The sequence below is a fragment of the Mastomys coucha genome, unplaced genomic scaffold, assembly GCF_008632895.1.
Source record: "Mastomys coucha isolate ucsf_1 unplaced genomic scaffold, UCSF_Mcou_1 pScaffold15, whole genome shotgun sequence".
In the NCBI taxonomy this organism is placed as follows: Eukaryota; Metazoa; Chordata; class Mammalia; order Rodentia; family Muridae; genus Mastomys; species Mastomys coucha.
In genome coordinates, this window is record NW_022196897.1 from 130983247 (window position 1) to 131002608 (window position 19362).

The window sequence follows — 19362 nt, forward strand, 5'->3', positions numbered from 1 at the left end:
GGTCACTAGCTAGCATCATTGTGAAGGGATCTAGATGCAACTTCAGCATTCATTCCAGAAGCCAACGCTCTCTGTCTACATACATTTGTTTTTGGTTTTTCCAAAGAATATTTATAATTCAATCATCAAGATTGTATTTTCATTTGGAAGACTAAAGCAAAGAACTGTAAGGAAGTGGAAATTCTATCTAGTTCAAACCTGTACGTTTTTATTTTTATGCATTAGTAGCTTTTGTGAGGGGTGAGGAATATTCACCTGTGTATGTGGTCGTCAGAATTGGACCTAAGGCTTCATGCATATAAGATAAGCAATCTACCTTTGAGTTACATCTCTAGTTCCCAACTCCTGTCTCTGTAGATACTGGTTTAATGACTTGACAGAGACATGTGTGTATTAAATGTATATGAAAATCCATAGTTTCTAGTCTAGTGTTCTTTTTGCTATAATGTGTGGCAAATTAATCATATTAAAGTAAGACAATAGCATGATATAATTCTAATTAAGTCTAATAAAGTCCAAAATAGACACATGGTGAACTTTGTCCGCAGCTCCTCCCCACCAGGCCATTTGTCCCATTCACACCAGCCCCAATTTGTCACAGTTAATTCCTTCAGCTATATAGATAGGTAAGGCTAGTAGAGGCGGGTGACGGGAGTCAGATGGTTGCTTGTAAGATATGAATAGAAGATGTGGGCTGATTTTGAGAAAGGCTTTTTGAAATGACTAGATGCTACTTTTACCTTGTCCCAGACTTTCTCAGAGGGAGGGGCAGGGAAGGGAAGGACACAGAGAGGAGTAGGGAGAATATATTTTTGTTAGTTCGATCAGGCTAGCTGTACCTGAGAAGTGGGGGAAGCCATGCCATTTTGAATTAAGTCAGCATGAAGATTAACCACGTGGCAGGAATGTAGCCTTATGGGAGGGAGGGGAACTTTAGAGACAGGATAAGCAACCCTAAAGTGTTAGTGCGGAGATGCTGAGAGCAGAAACAAAAAGGAGAAAAGGGGAAAGAAAGGCTGCTTTTCTGAGGGAACGCACCAACTTATAAGGCTTTATGACTGCAACCCTGTGGGCTGCTTTCCCAAGGGCCAGGTATTCAAGGGAATAAAATGACAGTACCCGATCAGAGAGACAGTTACTCCACCCATCTTTTTAGACTGGTTTATGGTGAACTGTCAACCTAGGAGTGGTCCAGGTCATTGACATTGCCCAACTAGAATTCAGATTTTTACATAGACCCAAGATTTTACCCTCTTGACGGGTTCCTTAATGGCTCTTTAATGTTCTTGTATCACACATGGCCCACCCCACCCCACCCGTCCCCAAGCAGCAATTCTAAAATCATCTGATAGATAGACTGATGATAAGAAATAGAATGCCGGGCAGTGGTGGCACACGCCTTTGATCCCAGCACTTGGGAGGCAGAGGCAGATGGATTTCTGAGTTAGAGGCCAGCCTGGTCTACTGAGTGAGTTTCAGGACAGCCAGGGCTATACAGAGAAACCCTGTCTCGAAAAACCAAAAAAGAAAAAAGGAAATAGATAGATTTTCTTTCTCTCTCTTTTTTTGGTTTTTTTCGAGACAGGGTTTCTCTGTATAGCCCTGGCTGTCCTGGAACTCACTCAGTAGACCAGGCTGGCCTCTAACTCAGAAATCCACCTGCCTCTGCCTCCCAAGTGCTGGGATTAAAGGCATGTGCCACCACTGCCCAGCTCTCTCTCTCTCTCTCTCTCTCTCTCTCTCTCTCTCTCTCTCTCTCTCTCTCTCTCTTTCTCTCTCTCTCTCTCTCTTTAAGATTTATTTATTCATTTTATGTATATGAGTACACTGTAGCTATACAGATGGTTGTGAGCCATCATGTGGGTGCTGGGCATTGAACCAGGACCTGCTGTAGCTGTCTTCAGACACACCAGAAGAGGGCATCAGATCTCATTAAGGATGGTTGTGGGTAACCATGTGTTTGCTGGGATTTGAACTCAGGACCTTTCGGAAGAGCAGTCAGTGTTCTTTACCACTGAGCCATCTTTCCAGCCCTGATAGAGCCCATTTTCATCATGAACATCTAGAGATGTATTTTCAAGACTGTTCACAAGAGGAATTGTTGTTATTCATGGGCTAGAGTGTTAGTGCCCACCCTCCTGTGTAGCCTCCATGGTACTTAGTGAGAAGGGCCCGAGGAGCCAGAACTCCATCTGGCATTCCTGGACAAAGAGCCAAGGGGATTTTTGGAAGGCGAAGTAACGCAAGGCTCTGACTCTTCAACTGTCACATCTCTTTCTAAACAATGACAGTGACAACAAAAACAATCATGAATTTTAGGAACTGTGTAAGCATAGCTGGATACACTGGTTTGGAGGTCAGCAAGGAAAGACCATGGTCTCCCTGAGCCAACCCAGTGTCCTGCGAGCCTTTTCACTGCCTTATAGACCATTCTAGCCCCATGGGCCAGTGGTAAATCTGCATATCCAGAGCAGGTTCTTTTCCTTCCCCCTTGAGTCCAAGTCCCTTGGTGGAAGAAGAGCTGTGAAGACCATCCTATCATTTCTGGTTCAGTATTTCAGGGACAGGGTCTGTGAATGTATTTATCTATCATTAGTTTCCAAGTGTATATAGGTAGCCAGCTCTGGACATGAGCTCTAGGGGAAGTCAATCTAATCTGTAGCACTTGGTGATTTCTCTGTGGCAGAAAAATATGTGCATAGAACTACCAGGGATGTAACAAATAGCTGGCAAAATCCCTGTCTGTTTACCAGTTAGTTCTTGCCAGCTGGAGTGGGTCCAGTGTGTTGCTGTAGGTGATCCTGGCACTGCTGGGCTGTGTAGCTGGTATGGCTTCACACTGGGAATTCCATGTATTGCTGGCCTCAGAACGTTTTTTTCTACATTGTCTGAGGTGTGCTTGGGTTCCACAGAGCCAACCACTGCCTAAGTCATGGCCACTCTGGTGACTGGTTCCTCATCTTCAGCTAGCCCCCACTGTTCCCACCACCACTGCTGTCTGTCTTCATGCCATTGATTTTGTGAACTGTACTGCTCTTTATATAACTTAAGAGAGACACCTGAATTTTATCTTAGATGTCTTTCCCTCTTCCAACCTCCTACATGCAGTTAAATTTTATGTCCCTAAATAGATCTTACATATATGTTCCATCCCTTTTACTTATCTCATATGCATGCTGTCCCCCACATGGTTGGCCTTATACCACTGTACAGTCCTGCTCAGAACTAGTTAGTGGTTAAAACTACTCTGAGTTTTGGGTTCAATAAGCCAGAACAGAACAGAACCTTAGTACTTATCATATCTGTGACTGGTTTCCAAGTCTTTGAACATGTAGCCAGCCAGCGTTGAAGCTGGGCCTCATTGTCAACTGCAGTGTGGAACCTAAATGTCTTTGCATGTTCTGTAAGACAGTTCTGCATGCCCTGACCAGATGCTGATCCCCTTCCATAGTGTTCTCAAAGCTCCCACAGTAGTACCAACATCGGATCTGGTTTCCCCAGAGCATGGGTTCACTTCTCATTGCCTACCCAGGTTCTTCTTCCTACCTGAAGTCTATCCATCCACCCATCCTCCTAGGCTTACCCTAGAGGTTAACTTCTTTGCCAAGTCTCTCTCGGAATAACTTCTACCTCCCATCCTCTGTTCCAAGTCACCATTCTCAGTTTTAGTAATGATTTCATAAGTATCTGGGGAGTGCGGTATTTGTGTATGCCGTCACTCATTGACAACTAGGTGTGTTGTAGGTCCTAGATCATATGAGTGAATTGTGGGTATGCATTACCCATTAGTATATAATCTATAGAAGGTCAAACCCTAAACAAGGAAAGTAGAATTTTTAAATTTGAGATTATGACAATGAAAAACAGCCAATCAATAATTAGGAAAGAGACAATATGGAAATAAAGGTTGTACAACTTATAGGACCTGGAGGCATGGGTACATACCACACCTGGAGGCCACATACCTAGATAGATAGGTAGAGAAAGAGAGAGAGAGAGAGAGAGAGAGAGAGAGAGAGAGAGAGAGAGAGAGAGAGATTGAGGACTAGTGTCTTCAGGGTGTTAGCTGAGCATTTCTATGACAACTTTAATGAGTGGGTTCAGAGCAAGAAGACAGGAACTCCAAGAGGTCACACTGAGTCTCGGAGACTGTCATTCTGACCTCTCTCTGCAAAGCCCATAGACGGAGGTGTGGTCAGAAGAACTGAGTGGGTTGCATCTTACTGTCCTATAGGGAAGTGGTCTCCAGATGGTGGTTTATAGAAGGCGGATGTCTGCATCAACCATACTGAGGAACTAGAAGGAGGTAAACAGCTGGAGATTGTGTCCAAGGTGACAGAGCCCTGCTTCTGGTAGAGGAAAACCAAGCTTATTTTCAAAGTGGAAGCAGCAACAGTGTAAATGTCTAAGGATTCACCCCACAAGGACTAGACCTGGTTTATATCTCTCCTGCAGAATCTTAAAGGGTTATGGTCTCCAGAATCTTCAAGCCTGTGAAATCATTCTCTGGACTATCCACCCTTAGGATAGACCCAAGCCTATTTTCTCTGTAGGTGGCTCGGTGTTCTGAGCTTCCTGAAGACATTGCAGACTAGGAACGCTGTTGGGCTGGTGTGGCAGAAAGTTGACCTGCTTCTTAGGGTGAGACCTGTGAAGATCTGACCATTCTTCAGTGGGCTTCTCAAAGCCTGTAAATGAGATTTTGTTTTGTTTATAAATGAATCCCCCTAATGGCAAGAGTCCCCAGGAACTAAACAATGGAATTGATGGGAGAGCCCACATTCATATGGAGAGATACAGAACTAAGGAATGCAAAAGCCAGAGCAGATACACCAACCAGCTTGATTCTCTTTTCCAGCTCTGCGGGGCCTCTCTTCACTGACCCTCTCAAGGAGGCTTCAGTCTCCCAGGTGTTGGGATTACAGTGGTATAGAAGAGCATCTGCTGCACCTCTGCTTATGGAACTTACTAGTGCAGCAAGAGCCTGCTGGCTCACACTGGTAAGCACTATACATCTGCAGATCCTGATGCTAAAGCACCAAGACATCGATTTGGATGCGCATAACCACATTCTAGTTATTAATGGTCGCTCTTTCCTGCTCACTTTAACATGCACGTTAGAGTTCACATTTTACACTGTAATTTAGCCTGCAAGGTACTTTATGCATCTAATGTGCTACCTTCCCCCTCTGCCCCCGCAGTGGGCTCTGTAAAAGAAGCTGATGATTACATACATTATTTTAGATTTACTTTTTATTATTGTTTTTGTTTTTTGAGTTTATTTTTTTAATTTATTATTCACTTTACATCCCAATACCAATCCCCTTTCTTCCCAGTATCCCCTCTTGACAATCCTCCCCCTATTCCACCCTTCTCTCCCCAAAACTCTACCCACCCCTATTTTCCCTAACCCCACCCCCAGCCCACCCTCGGCACATCAAATCACTGCAGTACTAGGTTCATCTTCCTTCTCCCCCTGAGGCTAGACAAGGCAGCCTAGTTAGGGGAACGAGATCTGCAGACAGTCAACAGGTTCACAGGCAGCTCCTGTTCCAGTTGTTGGGGGACCCGCATGAAGACCTTTTTATTATTTTTAACTTTGTGTAAGGATGTGTACATGAGTGCAGATGCCCAGAGGCTCTGGCCTGGAGAATTACAAATGGTTGTGAGCGACCTGGTGTGGGTGCTGGGAACTGAACTTCTGTCCTCTGCTCTTAACCACTGAGCCAACTCTCCAGCCCTACGTAAATACTTTTATGTTGGCCGAGCAATATAGTAGATCACATTTCAAAAAACAATTCTACGGGCTGAATATTATTCATCTCAGTGTGGAGACTGAGGTACTGAACGACTGTTCCAAGTCATGATCATTCCCTGGGACAAAGATTCTCTGTTTTAGCTCTGATGTAACTGTAGCAATAAGAACCTGCCTGTCTCTGAGGATCCTTACCTTAAACTTGAAGCTCACGGGTGATGAACATCATGAAGACCAGAAAGTAGTGAAAATGCCTGCACACTGAGGCCTGAAGGTTGAGTCAAAGTTGTGTTTCACCCTAGGTAACGACTTGACCCCCATCTGAGCAAAAGTGGGTGTGTGGTGGTGAGACCTGCTTTGTGCATCTCTGCATTCCCTCTAAGGCAGCTGTTCTCAACTTGAGGATCACAACCCCTTTGAGAGCCAAAGACTCTTTCAAAGGGGTCACCTACAACCATCAGAAAGCCCAGATATCTAAATTATGATTCAAAATAGTAGCAAAGTTATAATTACAAAGTAGCAACAAAAACAATGTTATGGTTGGGGATGACCACAAAATGAGGAGCTGTGTTAAAGGGTCGCAGCATTAGGAAGGTTGGAAACCACCGCTCTACAGACTGCTGTAGAGCACTGGCTGAGTTAGCGATTGTGCTTTAAAAGTTGGGCCCAGGTTAGGTCTTGACTGGGTCTGTCCCCAGTGACCTCTCCCTTCCTTCCTGGAAAATGACGCTTTCGGCAGAGCCTCGACCTTCTAAGACCCTCATCAAGGAGAAGCACCTTTTCCATTGGCTGAACATGAGATGGTTTTAGGCTTACCAATTTAGGGCTTAAAGGTACCGAGCATATCAGACTTACTTTACCACAAACATCTTTCAGGATGAGTCAGGTATATTTGTTATTTGTGGATTGCATTAGTAAAGTGTTCTTCTAATGCTATGGCCAAGATGAATGAGGTGAGTGTAGACCTATATTGTATCTAGGCTCTTTTCTTCTTGGTGCCCCCCTGAGGCAGGTGGCTGTTTCACATAGGTGATTTTGGGTTCTTTCTCACACCGGATCTCTAAAATGGATTGTCAGGCTCCCTAAAACTTAGATCTGGCCCTTTATGACACAGGGTTTATTTGAGGGTCTCTTTGAAATAGAATCTCTCAATAACGCACAGACTTGCCTGGAACTGACTGTGTGACACAAGCTGACCTTGCGGTCACAATTCTCCTGCCCCAGCCTGGGCTGAGAGTCCAGCATTTGTCCCATTGTTGTCTAGCAGCAATTCAATTATTTCAAGCACTGAGAGAGGATCAAACAGTGCTTATGTGATTTCTTTTTTAACATCAAACCTAGCTTCTGACTGCTCCAGAATGGCTGATGGAAATGCCTAAGGAGCGTCCAGCTTCTCCCTTGCAACTGCCCCAGTGACCTTAGAGTTCAGCCTATATAGGAATGCTGGCTTCCTTTCCAGTCCTACCATATTTATGTGATCCTTACGTAAATTAGTCACTCTAATGAGCAAAAGTGATTAGCTTTGCTTTTCCTGCTGCTGCAGTTGACATTATTCGTGGGCCAAAAGCATATTTACAAAAATCCCTTTAGTTTTACTGGGCCTTGGACTTTGTTTTTGTTATTTTTATTTTTGTTTTTAACTAGATAAGATTCCCCTTTTCTGGTTGCTTCTTTTCTAGAAACTATTTGCATCTGATCCACTGAACTGGTTGGAGTCTGCTGGTGCCTCTGGAATGCATCCTGTGAGTTCATTGGGATGTCACTGAACTGGTTGGAGTCTGCTGATGCCTTACTGGCCTCGCATCCTGTGAGTTCACTGGGATGTCTGTGCAGACACAACAGCTGAGTGCTGTGTCCCTCAGCAATTTACTTCTCTGTGCAGGTGGAATCCAGACCCTATTAGCGATAACTTTCCATCCTTCCGGTAGGAAGAGAGACACTTTGATAGACTCCAGGTCTTTCAAGGTTCTAGAACTCTCGCCTTGTATAGACAGAGTTTGCAGACAGACCAGGGTTCTCACCCTTAGCTATCAGTGGCAGATAAATGAGTAAGAACCTGCCCTCACGGAGCCCATCACTTCTGCTTCTGCCGCAGGTTCCTCCTTGTTCACTGGAAATCAGTCAAGAATAGAACTTCTCTCATTCCTCCATCAACCTTGAGGACTGGGTCTGTCCGTGAGTTAGGTCAAGGGTGTGTCATGTGTACTTTTTAATTACATCAGTCTCATGGGAACATGTAGGGACAGTTGTATCCCACTTCCACTTGTGTCTTCTGTCTTTGGGCCTGACGTTCACAGCAGGGTGAATCATGTACTTCCTCTTTTTACAGTGACAAGCACATCGTGTCATTTTTCTCTTGCAGTACAAGGAATTAAACCTAGGGCCTACCGCTGAACTACATACAGACCCTGCATATTTTTCAACTTTGGATTTGGAGACAGGAACATAATGAGGATGCCCAGGCTATCCTTCAACTAAGTCTGCACCCCCTTTCAACCTCACTGATTTCTGTCAGGAGCTGTTGAGTGACTCATTTACTCCACCATCCCTAGAACCACCTTGCCTTGCTTAAACTCTACACTGTGTGGCCATAGGTCTGCCTTAACCAGCCTTGGTGTCTCAGCTTCGCTTTGCTAATCGGCATCCTTGTAGGTCTCTCTGGTGTGAAGCCCTAGCAGATATTGTAGGTAGAAGGAGGATAAAGCCTGAGAATCTCACTTTGATGTATTTATCATTCCAGATGTGTACCTCATCACAATCACAGATTAGCTGGGGTCATAATGGGAGAACTCCTACATGTAGGACGGGTTTGCCCGTGTGTGCTGAGGCTCCTGAAATGATCAACCATCAGTAAGAAGTACACAGAGGTCATGATTGAGCTTCTCCTTAAGGAATATGTTAGTGTTTTCCTGGAAGATACCTATGATGGCCATGCATGGAAGAATATAGTAAGCAAATGGCTATGGGAACCTTAAGTAGGTATACTTAAAAACAAGAGGAATTTGTTAAGGCTGTAAACAGGAGACATGATGAGATGAAGCCCTTCCCCAAACCCTCGCCCAATTTGTATATGTCCTGGGTTCACTGATGATGGACCCTCTTTAATAGTCTCATCGAGGAAATTGTGCCTCCTGGTAAAAGTGAAATCCCTGGATTCCTAGAGTTCTAGATTGCAGAGGAGTAACCCATATTAGAGTGACCAACCTACTTAGCATGCAGGGCTTCCAGAGAATCACCTCTGACGTGCAGTGATTTTTTTTTTTTTATCTTTTCACTTTGTGATAATATAAAAGTGATAGAATTTCAGTAGAAACAATACTTTAGATTTTGAAATTTGATCTTTTCCTAGGCTACCAATATACAGTCCAGGACTGTTAATTGATTAGCAGTAGGCTGCTTGTTTTCAGTGTCTCTAGCATACTGAAGGCAGGCTGGGCTGTGTTGTGTTTTGTAGTTTAGATATGTTTGACACATTTTCAGTGTGAAGGCTTATTGGATTATAATCCTATTGTAAGTTGAGGAATATCCTCATTGTGTTTGATGAAAAGGCACTGTGACTTACAAAGTAATTGAAAGTCTGTATGTTGGCCGAGGCTTTATATGCATGCAGATGAATTGCTCTAGCTGATGTAGGTAAAGAATAGTACCAAAGAATAGAATCCTCAGAATCTTGGATGGACCATGAACTGAGCATCCTCAGTGGCTCCTACAACAACATAGCAGCATTGCCCCATCCACAGGCCCGGAGCAGGAAGACACTGTCAGGATCCTGTCTTTAGCTGCTGCTCAAGGCCACACTAATTCGGCCTTGGCCCCTGACTACCACATGGATGCTGTTGCTTATCCCAGATCTGTGCCCGGTTTCCAGCAAAGCTTTGTAAGAACCTATCTGTTTTGCCAGAGCCCAGAGAATGTGACCACACTCCAACAATAAGAAGCCAGGAAACAAGGGTTCTATTGTCTTATCTAGCACTCTAGATTAGAAGTTTAAGAGTTACCCTTTAAGACCTTAGATGTAGGGGTATTCTCACAAGATTCTGGGCATCTGCAAATGATAGGATTCAGCCTTCAGAAAATAGAAGGAGAAAGGAGGAGGATAGAGGATGAAACTTGTGTGTTTAAGAATCATTTTGATGAAACCCCTTGTCTTTTTACTCAAAGCCAACCTCCATGACTTCATATGGGGCCATGAGGTGGCTGGTTTCTTCAGCTGTCCCATAATAAGCCCCCTGCAGTCTAACCTCTGTCTTAGTCTGCTTTCCAGAGCCCCAGCCTATTCTACTCATCATCTGTAGGAACTACATAGGCAGATGCCCACATTCCACATTCCACGCCAAGAATGTGCAGCTGCCAATTGCTCCCTGCCAGGTAATGTCTGGTGTCTGCTGCTTGGAAATGGTTTCAGTCATTTAAAAACTTAGTGTAAATTTTTACATAAATGTCTTTTAACCTGAAGAATGAATTGAACTCTAGTTAAAGATGCACATGGTAAAGTACTTAGGGGGGAAGTATAGGGGTGTGCCATTTTTTTTTTTTTGAAATGCATCAAAAATAGGATGAATCATCAAGATCCGAATCCCAGCCTAATGGCTTTCCCAGATGCCCCAGCTACCCTCCCTATTCCACCCATCTGGCATTTCCTGAAGTGGAAGTTTTACACATTTAATGCTTCTTGATGCCTGTGTCCCCCAGGATCCAGATGAAATGCTGCTGTCCTAAGCCGCGCTCTTACTGTCTTCAGTTTTATAGATGAGGAAACAGAGGCACAAGGTTGCAGAGCTGAGCTGGAATGCTGACCTCTGTCTCCGGCTCTGTCTAATTTCCTGAGAAGGTGACACCACTAAGACAGGTTTCAGTTGGTGTAAATCAGACAGATGGCATCCAAGGGTCTTGGTTACTAATAATCACAGCATTGATAACCCAGATTCGTCATGCCAGTGGGCGCTGCAGGGCTTCACATACCTCGTGCAGTAGAAGCTACTAGACCACCTTGTAGATAAGTGTTATAATCACCCCCCTCTCCCCACCTTTTCTTTTCAATGCCTGTGGTTGCTTGACAGTTTGCTGCAGGCTTGGGGGCACATAGTAGGCAAGTGTTTGACCACTGAGCTACACTCCTCAGCTCTACATTCCTAGCCCCTGTTATCTCTCATTTTTCAAAGCAGGCAACTGAGGCTTTAAATGGGTCCATAATTTCTGGATAACACACACTAAAAGCTGCTAAGAGGGAAGCTGGACCCTCCCCACCCCCCACCCCATCCCTTCTGAAGCTTTGCTTTTAACTTGAATTGTGCTGCTGACACATCTACAAAAGAGCTCATGTTTCAAAGGCCTCACTCCTTCAAAGTCCATGCCCCAGAGTAAAGCTGTGCTCAAAGTAGAATTTATTTGTCTTTGATGCAATAGAGGCATTTGTGGAAGGCTGGCCTTAAACTCAAGGAAAGATGTCTGCTCGTCATTTGCAGGGAAGGTGTGCCTTCCACTACTCTAGATAACCTGTGTCTGTGATGTAGGGAAGGCCATGGAGCAAGAGGTTGTGGGAGCAGGGCTTGGTGATCAAGAGAAGCCTCCTTAAATCAAGCTTCATGGGCTGTTCTTGGTGCCCCTGGCTTCCAAGATGGAGCCTTATTACTGAGTCCTTCAGAGAGAAGGAAAGCAGTGTCTTCTGATGGGGGAAGGGTTGGAGGAGGTGACTCAGACAATAGTTGGTCCCATGCTCAAGAGCCTGCTGACATCTTGAGAACTAAAATTCTAAAATGCATGTTGGTGAAAGAAGCCACCTGATGCTCTGCATCTGGTGCTTCTGATAGATGGGTTATCTGGGATGCAGGACAACCAGAGGGTCCATCCATCGTGTACTCCCACAGGAGATCCTAACTCTGCATGAGCCAGATAGAGGCCACATCACTGGAGGCCACATTCCATAATGTCACCATGGTTCTACATATCCATGCTGATTGTGCCACCCCCTAGGGAAGCTGGGCTACAAAATCATTATATGGCAGTCAGACACTGGGCAAGGTAGATGCCAGTTCATCCAGATGAATTCGTGTTTCACTTCACTAATATTAGAGTAAATGATTATTTGCTGATTATGCTTTACACTAAAACTAATAGGATTTATTCTCGATTCCCATGTAAACAACTTAGAAATAAGCAGATGATATCGGCAGATTTCATTACACATCAAAAGCTCAAGCTTAAGAAAAACGAACCTATTTAGATATAATTTAATTTCTCATAATTATGTTGCTACTTTAATTGGAATTGCACTGCATCTTTATATTAAGTAGTGTTTTTTCCTGTTACTATTTCTAATTTACCAACTAGGAAACCATGCTTTTTCTCTCTATTTCTTTAAATCTTACCTCATTTCTCTTATTAGGGCTGCATAATTTTGAATGTCTCTTACAGTCATTGTAACCACATAATTCACATCTCTAATTTTGATAGTTTTTAGGATATAATAAGCTTCTATTCCTTTACTGAGATTAAATAATTCAGCTGATTTTTGTGTTTATAAGGAACACTAGTTAATTTTGATGAGCACAACTATTTCCTCAAATTTGATGTTAGTTTTTGATGAACTTTATGTCATAATGATCATGTCACCAAGCAATGGCGACAAGTTGGCCATGTAACCTTCAAAACAACAGTCCCTGGCTGTTTTCATTAGGGTTTCCATTGCTGTGAAGAGACACCATGACCAAGGCAACTCTTATAAAGGGCAACATTTAATTGGGACTGGCTTACTGGTTCTGAGGTTCAGTCCATTATCATCATGGCTGGAAGTATGGCAGCATCCAGGTAGGCATGATGCTGGAGGAGCTGAGAGTTCATCCAAAGGAAGCCAAGAGCAGACTGGCTCCCACATGGCTAGGAGGAAGATCTCCTAAGTCCATTTCACACAGTAACACACTTCCTCCAGCAAAGCCATACCTACTAACAGTGCCACTCCCTACACCAAGCACTGCACTGGGCAAGCAGCTCCTTCCATAGGCAGCAGTGCCAGGCTGGTTGGTAATCTTGAAAGGTACAGACAGTTTCCCCGTTGTGGCAGGAATCGGGGAGAGACAGATCAAAACAAAGAAGTGCTCTTTTGTTTCTAACATGCTGTTACACACAGTCTCTTTCTGTGGAGAACCCTTCCCCACGGTGTACAGGAATATGGAGCGTTATTGCAAAGGAGCTGGAGAGGTAACTTAAAGGTGGAGTTCTTGCCCAGTGTGTCTGAAGCCCTATATTCAATCCTTAACATTGCAAAAATATAAAAAGAAAATGATTTAAAGAAATGTTGGCATTCCCACTCCTGAGCTCTTTTTAAAGTTAAGCTTCCGTGGCCCTTCGCTCCTTCCTCCCCATACTTGTAACTGTGAGGACGTCTTTCCATCTGCTCACACCTTGGAATCCAAGGGGGACATCTTCACCTAGCAAGGTCAGGAAGAGAGAGAAGCTGGATCCCAGGAGACCCAGTGGAGTCGTCTTCTGTGCTGCCTCCTTTGTGGTTTTCTGCGGGCGCTTCTCTGGCTCCTCCAGTGGACACCTCATTGGGCTGGGAGATGTCCAGAGTAGTTGATAACAAACCCTTTTCTTTGTAGAAATTCACAGGTCTGAGCTTTTGATATTGATTAAGGTCTGTTGTTATTGGAAGCTGAACCATCAGTCAGTGCTAAGCAAACCTTCTCACCCTCATCATTGAACCACCCTACCACTCACCTCTTTATTCTTTGGCTCCCTTCACTCTCTTAACTATTTCCTTGGTATATGCCAGGCAAGGATTTGCTCACAAAGGATTTTATGTATGGTGCTGTGGTTTGGACATGAGTGGCTTTTGTTCTTCTAGTTCTGTTTAACTGAATTGAATCTATAACCTCACCTGGCTTTGGGAGTGACAGATGTGGCCCCATAGCCTGCACCAAAACTGAATCACAGGGGTCATAGAATCATAGATTCATAGAATCATAGATTAAAGCTTATAAGCCGAGTGTCCTCTTCCTCTACTAGGAGGAAGAATTTTGTTTATTTTGGAAGATGATCTCAGTGTCCTTATGGCTTACTGGGTGTGGTGGTTTGAAAGAGAATATCCTCAATAGGTTTACGTATTTGAACCTATGTGTGTTCCCCTGTTAGTGGCACCATTTAGGGTCATTTTGAAGATGAGGCCTTGTTGCAGGACGTATATTACTTGAGGCTGGCTTCTAGAATGTAAAGACTTGATATCTCTGGCTTGTTCTCTCTGTGTCATGCTCATGATGCCAGACATAAGCTCTCATCTTACTCTTCCAGGGCACTATGCCTGCACTCTGCTACCAGGCTGTCCCCCACCATCCCAGACTCTTACTCCTCTGGAACTATAACTCTTCTGTAAGTTGCCTTAGTCTTGGTATTTTGTCACAGCAGTAGAAAGATAGCTAAGATACCAGGGATGCCAGTGGCCTTAAAATCTCTGAGAACCTACCACTATTAAAAATCAGAACAAGGGGGCTCAGTGGTTAAGAGTACTGGCTGGCTGCTCTTCCAGAGGTTCTGACTTCAGTTCCTAGCAACAACATGGTGATTCACAACCATCTGCTGTGGGACCTGATGCCCTCTTCTGGTGTGTCTGAAGAGAATGACAGCATACCCACATACATAAAATAAATAAATCTTAAAAAAAAAAAAAAAAGTCAGACCAGGGCACAAGATCAACCCCAGAAACTGAAGCCAATCAGAGAAGCAGGTGTAGACCAGGCAGCCATACGGTTTGAACTTGAAATCTTCCTTGCAGGCTGATGTTTAGAGTGTATGGACATGGGGCAGTCTTAGGATGCTTTGGGGAGTTTGGATCCCTAGTTCTGGCCATTCTCTCAACTTCCTGGTGTGGTATGATGTGAAGTTCACCCTCTCCTGCCACCATGAACTCTGCCATGATGGACCGAGACCTCTGAAATGGAGCCAGAATAAGTCTTTGCTCTCATAAACAGGTCCTTCAGGCATTATGTTTGTGAGGTTCATCAGGTTGTCTATAGATCCCAGGTTAGACGCAGGGAAACTGAGGCTGAAGGGTTAGCCCACTCATTTTTAGATCATACGGATGACCAGAGACAATGTGATATGGTTACCATGTTTCCTTTCATATCCAGAAACTTGTGTTGAGATTTATTTGGTGCTGCGGCTATGGTGAGAGGCAGGGTCTTTCGGAAGGATGAGCTCATAAGAGGGAATCAATGCCTTCCTGTTGGGAAGAGGTTAGTTATCACAAGAGTGGGTGGTCATGAGGTCAGACTAGTTTTTGTGATTCGCAGTTTTATGTGTATTTACTTACTTGTCTTTCACCTTCTACTGTGTTCTGGTACTCTTGACAGCTACTGTTGTTATGACACTGAGCTTCAGAGCTGTGACCCAAAATAAATCTCTTTGCTCTTCATAAACTACCCAGTCTCAGATATTCTTCTATAAGCAACAGAAAATGAACAGAGTTAAGTACAACACCATCCTGATATACTAATCTTTATATATTCCATCCCTTTAGTATGCCCAAAAAACAAACACCAAGTAACTATGAAAAACTACTTTCATTTGGGTTTCTTTTCAGAAGGGCCAATCTTATTGAAAGTAGAAAATTATTGTAAGCATCTTTCATGAATTAAAGTTTTCCATGTCTATGATGAAATACTTGAGGCTAGGTCTCCAAGTTAGCTTCAGTTATCATCTTGACACAGCCCAGAGTTAACTAAGGGAGTCCCCATTGGGGAAATACCTCAATCATTTCAGCCTGTGAGCATGTCTATGGGGAGTTGTCTTGACTGCTGATGGATATAAGAGACCCAGCTTAAGGCAGTGCCATCCCTAGGCAGGTAATCTTGGTTATAAGGGAAAGCTGACTACTATGAACCAGTAAGCCGAGTTGCTCTGGCTTCTGCTTCAGCATCCACTTCGGTTCTTGCTCTGGCTTCCATCACTGATGGACTGGAAATACAAGTTGAGACAAACTTTTTCCTCCCCAAGTTGCCTTTGTTCAGAATGTTTTCTCACAACAACAAAAAGTAAGCCTGAGCATGGGGCAACTTTATGAAGCAAAGGTTTGCTCTAGTTCGCTGAAAGTCCAAGATTAGATAGCTCCATTGAGCCAGCCTCTGGTAAGGAGCTAATGGTCGGTGGTGTTTTGTGATAGAAGTGGTTGGGGAAGACACTCATATGGCCAGACAAGAACCCAAAGGAAAGAAGAGGCCTCATAATAGCTCATTCTCAAGAGAACTAGCTCAGCCTCCTGAAGAACCTCCTGAATAGCTTCCCAGGATAGTGCCTCCAATACTAACTCCTTCTAGGCCTCACATCTTAAAGGTTCCATCCTCTCTCTTGTGGTCAAACTAAGGACCAGACCTCTGGGGAACAATCTGTATCCTAGCCACCAGTCATCAAAATGTTTTCAAGAAAAAGATGCTGACTTTATGAAGCAATGGTATTTTTACTCTGTAAAACACATCGTGCCCTGGCTCCTAAACTGTTCGTAAGCTTTGGGGCAACTGAATTTAGGCCAAATAACAAGCCTCGGGGCATGCAGATACCTTAATGGGATGTCAGAAAAGAAGCCATTAATTTCATGGTTGTCAGTTGTAGTTAAATCTTCAAGTGTGTCAAATTCCAATGTCTTAATCATTTAAACAAGAGTAAGTCTAGTAATGTGGCCGACACAGTTGGTGGTTGCAAGCAGAGGCCCTAGGTAGTACATGTTACACACTTCATTGCTAAAGCTGGAGGCTAAACAGTCAACTCTGGGCAAGGTTCACTTGCTACCTCTAGAAACTCATACATGGCAAGCAGGACTTTTTTACTTCTGCTGAAGTTCTTCCTCTTGTGGAAAGGATATGACTGTATTCTGTCCAACATTAGTCTATCAGAACTCTGAGAGGTGAAACCCAGGTAGTTACGGGAACAGGTGAGTAATGGCTGGGAATGGTGGGGATGGGATGGGAGTCATCTAAAAAGAACCTTCCCTTAAAGTGAAGTTGGAGATTGTGTTGTATTGAATAAACTTTAAAGAAAAAAAAAAAATAAAAAAGAGGCAGCATGAGCTACTCCATGCAGCCAACTAGTATCATAGGGGAGGCAGCTGTGTTCCAAGCTCCTCAAATTTTCCAAAAGATGCCAGAAATCTCGGCTTCTGTGATCCCTTCATTTTTCTCCATTAGTAAGTGTCTAGATTTTCTTTTGTTTGTTTTTGTAGACCTGTGTTAGTGCAATGTTTTGCTTTGCTAAATACAGTCGTGCTGAGCTGCCAGGCTTAACACTTAAGTGGTACCTACCAGTGCCTTTTCTTCCCATCCTCATCTAAGCATAGAGCATTCATTCACAGCCTCTCTTTTGCCCTTTGCAAAAGCACATACAGTTTTGTTGCCTTCCGCCACTCAGTGTGCCTGGCTGGCACAGCTGTGAGGGTAGGCCCTAAATGCTTTGGAGTACACTGTAGCTAGGAGTTGAACAGTCTCCGTCTCTCTCCTTCTCCCTCTCCCTTCACTCCCGCCCCTGCTTCTCTCTCTCCATGTGTGAGTGTGAGTGTGTGTGTGTGTGTGTGTGTGTGTGTGTGTGTGTGTGTGTGAAGGGGTGTATGCTTATGTGTATCTGTCTCTGTATTATTCCCACATTATTCCCACATAGCAGAAGGCTAGGTGTAGTGTGGTTGGGGGGTTGTGGTGGCAGGGGATGTGGCTTAAAGTCAAGACAGACATACCCAGATACCAAAAAGGGATATTTATTACCCCAGAGAGACAAGTGGGGTGGGTGTGGAGGGCTACATCTAGATTGGACAAAGGCATCAACAGGGGTCTCTCTCTCTCTGTGTAGGAGTGGCAAAAGGGGTGAGTCTGTACTCGGATGAGTTAGTAAGTCCTGATTGGACAGGCTAGCCAGTATAGCCAAGTAATGAATTTTGATTGCTAGGCCTTGGTTTTTTAGTCTCAGAAATGAATCAGTGGCTAAATAAGGGAATAGACCTTGGAGGCTAGCTTTAGGAATGTAATCTAACAGTTTAGCAGAGGAGAGAGATGGGGAAAGGGCAAATTTTCCTGGCGCCATGTTTGCCCTTCAGTAGATACCTGGGCTAGAAATAGAAAGGCTTCTGAAACCTAGAGCAGATTCCAGCTCTGTGCTATTCAGTGTCATCTCTAGCCCAGGAGTTATCTGACAAGAGACTGTTGAGCACTTATGTACAGTTTGGGTGAGCCCAGATGTGCTTGCCAAGGCATTTCAAAGCTGTAGGAAAAGATCAGATATCCCATTTTTTAAGTGGTAATTGTAACTTGAACTAGTTTGGATATATGGGTGAGATAAAATGTGATGGTGAAAGTCGTTTTACTGTTTGCTTTTAATGTGGTCACTAGGAAATTTAAAGTGACATCTGTTACTCATATTCTCTTCTGTTCAGGGTTGCTCTGTACCAGTGGTCTGGAAACTTCTGGAAAGGTCCAGATAGCCCTTGAGATTCCCTGGGCCAGGTGGTTGCTGCTGCAAATAATATTGGGGCTGAGCATGTACAAAACTAACCGCAAATAGCATGAAAAGGGATGTGGTGTTACAATAAAACTTTATTTACAAAATTAGGCAGGGCATAGATTGCCGGCTCCTGCTTGCTAAGAAACAGTCAGAAGAAGGTGATGGCAATTCTGAGGGCTGACAACCTTTCACTGGTTAATCAGGGTGCTAACTCTTTTAGAAGTCCATAGAGCGATGACTATGTATCCTTTTGTATTTCCCTTGTCCTTCAGCATAAAGTTGACTTAAAAAGAGCTCATCTGGATCAGTCTTCTTCCTATCTCAAATGTACAGACATTTTTTTTTTTCAATTCTCTACCAGTTGTCAACAGTTTAGTTATCCAGAGTCTTGTTTTGCTTCAAGCTCCTGTGGATTTTGTCCTACACCTGCATTCTGTTCAGTAGCCATCACTTTGGAGAAAATTGTACAGGGGCCAAATAGGAATGGCAGGCTATTTAGGAAGTAGCAAGGGAATAGAATTCATGGGACACCGTAAGTATAAAGTATGTTAAAGATGAATGTGAGTTTAAGCCACCAAATATGACAATTAAAACAAAACCCTTGATCCCCATGAGTTCATCATGTCTGCCCAATGAATGAACAAGTTTCAGTCTTTTGCCATCAGAATATAGACACCACTTGCCGGAGCTTATGGAGGCTGAAGGAGAAAACTTGGCTAGAGGATAGAGGACCTGACACTCATCAAACCAGGCTTCCTCCCAAGGTCAGGGCATGTGACCTCAGACCCAGCTTGGTAGCTGGAAAAGCCTTCTCCAAACCCAGCTCTTGCTTTTCCATCAGCAGTGAAGTTGCAAAAGGGAGCTTCCAAAAGTGGAAACATTTTCAAATAAGTCTTTTAACTTTTCGCCTGTGGATACAGCTGCGTTGACACAAAGCCACGTTTGAGGCATGATGTCTCGGAAGCCTGGCACCGCGGAGTGTTTTTCTACTGGGACCCATAATTGTTGGCTTTTAAGAGTGGTCCTGTGTTCGGTTTTATCAATGTGGTACTTGAACTGGACTTTCAGCTGACCTCCAAAAGGAAATAGTTTTAAAAGGAAGAATTTTAAGTCTGCCAAAAGCCAGATAATGGCAC

General features: G+C 43.9%; 1 protein-coding gene across 4 annotated transcripts in view; it reads left to right on the forward strand.

The window, feature by feature from the left end:
• Positions 1–19362, forward strand: part of Rin2 (Ras and Rab interactor 2) — a 206267-nt gene that overhangs the window by 49246 nt on the left and 137659 nt on the right. The window lies entirely within an intron of this gene.